The 6,837-nt window shown below is 37.5% G+C and overlaps 1 pseudogene; it reads right to left on the minus strand.

Moving 5' to 3' along the window:
- Nucleotides 1-2,435: 2,435 nt before the first annotated feature.
- LOC102484936 (eukaryotic translation initiation factor 1A, X-chromosomal-like) lies at nt 2,436-2,869 on the minus strand (annotated as a pseudogene).
- Nucleotides 2,870-6,837: the final 3,968 nt, after the last annotated feature.

Below are 6,837 nucleotides of genomic sequence, written 5' to 3' on the forward strand. Positions count from 1 at the left end.
TTTTCCTTGGGTTTCAAACATTTTATTTTCTTTCTGGGCAGAGTTTATAACATTTTATCATAGGAATCAAAGAATATAACCAAAAAAACAAAACATCACTCCCCTCAAAAAAAAAACTTCTGGAGGACCACTTCTATCCCTTATTTGAAATAGCTAATAAATGAAACTATATAATTTCCACATTAAATACAAGTTAGTAAAATAATTCCTCCAGGGAGTATTGCATATGAGCTACAGCGTCGCCCCAACTATTTAAATCACTGTAATGTGAGATATTCCTGGGTGCAACAGCAAACACTAGATTCGGATATTACTACCTAGGCAGGAAAAAAATATATCACCAGCAAATACATGAATTGGGGTCATAGTTAACATTTCAAATGCTCTTTAAACAAACCTTAGAGGAGGTAGGCAGGAAAACTAATGTCTGAATTGCACTGTCCCTACCAGGAACTGTAACATGTATATAGAGCTCCAACATTCTAGGTAAAATAATGTGAAAGGATCTATATATACTGTTTGTTTAGCAAAATATTTTTATGTACAGGAGCCTAAATATCTTAGGAGGTTTAGATTACTGATGAAGAGAACTGCTAAGTCAATTCCTCAAGGCTGTTTTCTTTTGAGAATTCAAAACCAGCCTCTTAGTCTTAAGAAAAAAAACCAGAAAATATGAAACATGGACCATAATTATGCATTCTTAACTTCTGTTCTTCAACTTAATAATGTTTTATAGTACCTCAAATTTTTAATCCAGTTTTCACACTTTAAGGAAGGGAGTTATATTAAGAATGGGATTAGAAATCTGCTTGTTTTTGAAGTAGTGTGAAAATTTCTTCCCATTTATTCGTTTTCATCACTAAGAAGTTCTCTGGAGACCAGGATGATGGGGGCTCTCTTCTTTTTAAATATGGCTAAGGAAGTCTAACCACCCAGCCTTAATTTCATTTAATTAGAGTTGACAACTAAAAACAAAATCAGAAGGGCAAACCCAAATCCCCAATACAAGCAATATCAAAAAAAGGTCCACTTAAGACATCCTTAACACAAAATACAGGCATAATATACTCAGCAGCATGTTTTCTTTATTGTATTTCTCAGTTGTAGCTCTTTAATTCAGAAACTGGAGACCATCTTTTGATTAAATTGTTATTCCTTCCTACTTCTCTAACTTAGGGACAAGTTGAAAAAGACTTAATTTGTACAAGCTGTTAGGAAATTAAAATTCCTTTTTTATATATTTTAAGGGTTTATAAACCATTCAAAATTATAGTTTACATGTATGACTTCAGAAAATAAAGTAAAACTTTTTAACACAATCTTTCTGTTTGGTAAAAATATTCTACATACATGCATATGATCAAAATGAACTTTTCTTGTTTGGGAAACTGCCTAGGCAAAGTTTTGTTCTGTTTTTTTAAAAGCCAATTACATCAGTATTTCTAATGTTAAGATAATGGGGTGCCACCCAGTGTTCAATTTCTGCAACTACTACACATTAAAAATTTCTATTAAAACCCAGGTTCTAAAAGCTACATTTTGGAGATATTTTTTTCTTGATATGCTCATGGTGCCAAAATAAGATAATGAAAAGAATGTACATGGTAACAAAATTAGTACAAAAATAAACCACATGCTTCTTAAAACCAGACCTATCTTTTTTTACTTTGAATGCAGATTTCTGCCTCTCAAATTCTATAAAAATCTCAAGGAACATCTAGGTAACCAATAATACAGAGGACTCTGTACAGTCCATAGGCTAATCCAAACTATGGCTTAATCCTAGTCCATAATGAATACAAGGCAAATGTTTTTGTTTGTTTGTTTGTTTGTTTTGTTTTGTTTTTTTGGGTTTTTTTGGAGAGTTTTTTGCTATAGGGCATGTGCGCTTGCCAGACAGACAGAAAGAGACGGAGAGACAGAAAGCAAGAAATCACCCCCCCCAGAGGGGATGGCCATACCACAATCCCTTCTCTTCCATTCTCCTCTCGGGATCTTGGGCACGCACGCACACACGCCCGGTATGAGTTTTAAGCCACCGGGTCCAGGACACGAACTGCGGTCGACCACGTGGGAGTCCAGCGACATAACCATTACACCAACTGCTGGTCCCAAGGCAAATGGTTTATTCAAAACATCTGTTTACTTACTGGAAGTTGGAAGTGGTCAAGGTAGAAAAGGCAATAATGCATTGTTTTCTGTTTTAAACAGTAGATATGGTCTTCTACCCATAAGCTCCAGTATGTCAAAAGAACAATGTGGGTGTAATATGTCCATTCAGCATTATCAGTTTTTAAAGAAACACAAACATCTCGTAAACAAATGCAACTGCTTTAATAAATTGCATTCATGCTAATGAAATTTTAATCTTAAGAGTCATGGCCAAAGTGCAGGACAATCTTCAGAAAATTGGAATGTAAGATCTTGAGTTCAGTTTAGATATTATCAATGTCCTCATCATCATCTCCAATGTCCTCGAACTGAATTTCATCATCATCTCCAGGACCAAATGTATCCATGTCATTGATTTTAGCATGCTCAGGAAGCTCTCCATACACCTTCAAACTCCTAGGTTCATTTGCATTGTATTTTAAAATCACACCAGCTTTGTTATCCTGATTGTCTCAGAGACCAACCAATACAATGTCTGAGGTATTTATTCAAACCTTTTTTCTCAGCTTTCCTCTGATATGACATAACCTCTTTATACCATCAAAACACATTGCTTCCAAAACACATCTCCCAACATTTTGATTACCTGAGTATATTCTTGTCCATCTTCTTTGAAGACTAGCTCTCTTTTTTCAGATTCATTCTCATTTTTACTTCTGTACCTATTTTTACCTCCTTTACCTTTATTCTCGGGCATGAAGGGCATGGCTGCCTCACAGAGTCTCTGACTTGCCTCCGGGGGGTGGGGGGGGCTCAAGTGGCCATGGTGACTCCTCCGAAGGGTGACACGAGAGACCCCGCTGAAAAAATCAGGTGCTCTGGGACAAGCAGCATGATGGGGAGAGAATTGCGACCAAGCTGTGCCTAGACCTGCCTGTGCCCACGCTGGGCAGCAGCAAATCAATCTGGAAATCTTTAATGATCTCTAAACGCTTTGCATTGTGCTATGTGCTGACAGCTAAAACTACTAAGAGTGCTTATTAATACTAATAAGAGTGAGAAAGCAAGTTGCCAAGTTCAGAACTTGAAGTGCCGTAGACCATGTGGGAAACCGGTACCCAACCAGCTGGGTGGGACCAGCAGATGGCATAAAGGTTACATAGCTGGACTCCCACATTGTTGACCGCAGTTTAAGTCCTAGACCCAGACACTTGAAATTCATACCAGGAATGTATGAGTGTATGCCCAAAATCCCGAGAGAAGAATGGAGGAAAAGGGATTGTAGGTGGCCTTCCCCCCTGGAGGATGATTTCTTGCTTTCGTCTCTGTCTGCCTCTCTGGCGAGTACACCTGCCCTATAGTAAAAATCTCTCTAAAAATAACAGTGAAAATAATGAGTGCTTAGTATATGAACTGGAAATTATAGTTTGTTGTGGAAAATCTATTCATTGTACTGCATGAGGAAGGACAGAGAAATACATTAAGTCAGACTCAATAAAATGTCAAGAAGGGCATTTTTAGAGAAGAGTACAGGATACAAGGCTTAAGAGTAGGAGTTGGTTCAACGCAGGAAGAGGAAGTGGTTTTGAAACAGATGCTACCTATATCTTTGAAAGCACAAATTTGTGACACTGTGTCACTGGACTTAGCAATGGTCTGAACCACTTAGACCCTGTGAGATAAATTATTATGGACACTTTTAGACTAGTTGTCATTTCCTATCTCCCATCTAGGTGCACATATGCAGTGGGTAGTCATCATTATAAAGTCTGAAAGTCACATAACAGCATGGAGCTCATGGAATGGTAAGACATTGCATCTGCAACCTGGATGGTGAACCTTGTGAAATGGTTTTTGTAAGTAATTTTTGCAACCATATAAGATTAATCATATAAGAACATAGGATGAGGGACCAATGGATGGCATAATGGTTAAGTCACTGGACTCCCATGTAGTTGACCATGGTTCTAGTCCTGGATCTAATAGTTTAAAATTGGCCATGTATACGTGCATGTGCAAGATCCTGAGAGAAGAATGGAGGAAAAGGGATTGGGACATGACCTCCCCCAAGGAGGTGATTTCTCGCTTTCTGTCTCTCTGACTCTCTGGCTAGCCCATGCACCCTGTAGCAAAAAGCTTTCCAGAAAAAAAAAAAAAAACCTATGATGACATGGTTTGGGAATGAGAAGTTTGGGGATGAGAAGTTCAGGGTTTCCTGCACCGTGGTAAATCTCCATGAGGAGAGAGTTTGTCATTGCTATCATCTAAGCAGTGTCCTTCAAGGGTACTGAGAGACTTTAGATGCTCAATTCCATCTAGTACTTCTAGTTAAAACTGTGATCTTTGGTTTTATCACAATTAAATATTACCTGTGTAGATTTCTGGGTCAGAAATTAATTTTCTTTTAATGCTCAGAGTCAGTCATGCCACTGTACCACTAATTCAAATAGCATAATGAGTAACTGAATAGATGAATGAACAAATGGGTGAATAAAATAGTCTAATAAAAAATGTGAATAAGAATAAACAAGTTTTCTTGGCACAAAGGTTCAAGGTAATTCCTATCAATAATAGAATAAAAAATAAATTGTGGTATATTCATAAAAGTTTCTATTCAGTAATCAGAAAGAACAAACTATCACCACAAATGGAAGATTAATGCTAAGTGAAGAAAGTCAGATTATGAAAGTCATACTTTGCATGTCCCCACTGAATATCTACCTATTCTCTATGCACTACAGCAGAAACTGAAAGTTTGTAAGGTATAGTAGCAGGGAGGGCAATGGTAGATACCAGAGATAGTAAGGATAGGGGTAATAGAGGGGTGGGTAATAGAGGCAGGGAGGGAAGGAAACAAAAGAAGAAAAAAATATATGTTTAATTGTCAAAAATTGAAAAGCTGATGATAATGCATATAATAATGTCTTTGTCTTGGCTGGTATTCATGCTGGAAAAAGCAATGTTATACATTGTAAAGATACATGTGATCAAATTTAAATTTAAATAAATAAATAATTGATTAATTTTAGAAAAAGAATAGAACCCAAGGGCCTTTTGTTTTTGGGGTTTGGGGAGTTTTTTCTGGGGGGGGTGCTATAGGGCGCACATGCTCACCAGAAAGACAGAGAGAGACAAACAGAGAGAAAGAGAGAAATCACCCCCCAGGGGGAATGGCCACACCACAATCCCTTCTCCTCCATTCTCCTCTCAGGATCTTGGGCACGCACACACACGTGCCTGGTGTAAGTTTAAGCCACCAGGTCCAGGACTCTAACCATGGTTGACTATGTGGGAGTCCAGCGACATAGCCATTACACCAACTGCTGGTCCCAAGAACCCAAGTTTTTAATCAAATCCTTCCAGTGTAAACTCTGGCCTGTGAATCCCTTTCTCACCTTATTTTTCACCTTTCTTCATTCTCTGCTAATCTTCGAATCATTGAGTAGTTCCACCACATAGTATTTACACTTGCTGCTCCTTCTGCCCATAATAATCATTTCCCTGTACGTTGTTAAGCCCTTACTCAAATTCAAACATCACCTCCTCAGAGATCTCTTACTGATTCCCTACCCAGCCTCCACCAACGTTACTCTTACCTTTATCATTCACCAGTACATTTTTGAAATTTGCTCATGTTTCCATGTATATATCTACTCTTTTTTTCTTCAGACTACTCTATAATTCTCCCTTGTGAGCACCTAACAATTTTTTCCTATTTTTATTTTCAGTGATAAAGTTCCTGATTCACAAAAACTTCCTAACACCACACTTATCTCAAACACCTTGAGATATGTCCCTTTACTGTGAGAATATAGTTATTGATAGCTTTACTTTGTACAGCAATTTTAGGTTTACAGACATATGAAGTAGAAAGTACAGAGAATTTACATATACCCCCTCCCACATGGCTCCCAAAACATTAACATCTTGTACTAGTGTGGTATGTTTGTCACAATCGATGGACAAATATCAGTGCATTATAGACCAAAGTCCATAGTTTACATTGGGACACAGTCTGTGTTGTACAGTTTTAGTGGTTTTGGCAAAACTGTAATGTCATGTATCCATGGTTAAAGTACCTCCTTAAAAATGCCCTGTGTTTTACCTATTCATTCATCCTTCTGAAACTCTCGCAACCATTACCATGAGAATTCATTTAAGATCTATAGAGTCTCATAATACTGTGTTTTCATTTCTTGGTTTTCCAAAGATTTCTTCTCCACCATGTCCTCAATCATAAATCTGTGTTTAAAAAAATTATATTCTGTTCTGAGTTCTCTGATACAAATTTAGTAATAAAATATATGTTGTATAAACACTCAGAAAGTAGCATATTTTATAAGACTTATAACGACTTAAAATACAGAGCAAGTGTCCAAAACCAAAGTGTTTTCATGTTACTACTACTGGGAATTTAGGATCTGCTCAAGTAATTTTGTCCAAGTTCACTCCAGAGTGGGCCCCCTCTCTGTCACTCCATGACAGACATAATTCCCTTTTCTTTTTGTTTATCTTCCCTTTCTTTGTTCCTTATTCTGTATCTCACCTCAGCCTCTCCTCTGAGAACTTTCTATCGGTTTCTCCACTAAAGAAATCAGATACTGGGTTATTTCTTGTGTGAGTTGAAACACATTTCCTGAGACCTTGAAACCCAGACACAGCCAAGAGTGGCTGTTACCTAGTCTATCAGCAACTTTGATTTATTGCAATCCCACTCTTCCTTTC

The sequence above is a fragment of the Tupaia chinensis genome, unplaced genomic scaffold (genome assembly GCF_000334495.1).
Source record: "Tupaia chinensis unplaced genomic scaffold, TupChi_1.0 Scaffold000502_1, whole genome shotgun sequence".
Taxonomy (NCBI): domain Eukaryota; kingdom Metazoa; phylum Chordata; class Mammalia; order Scandentia; family Tupaiidae; genus Tupaia; species Tupaia belangeri.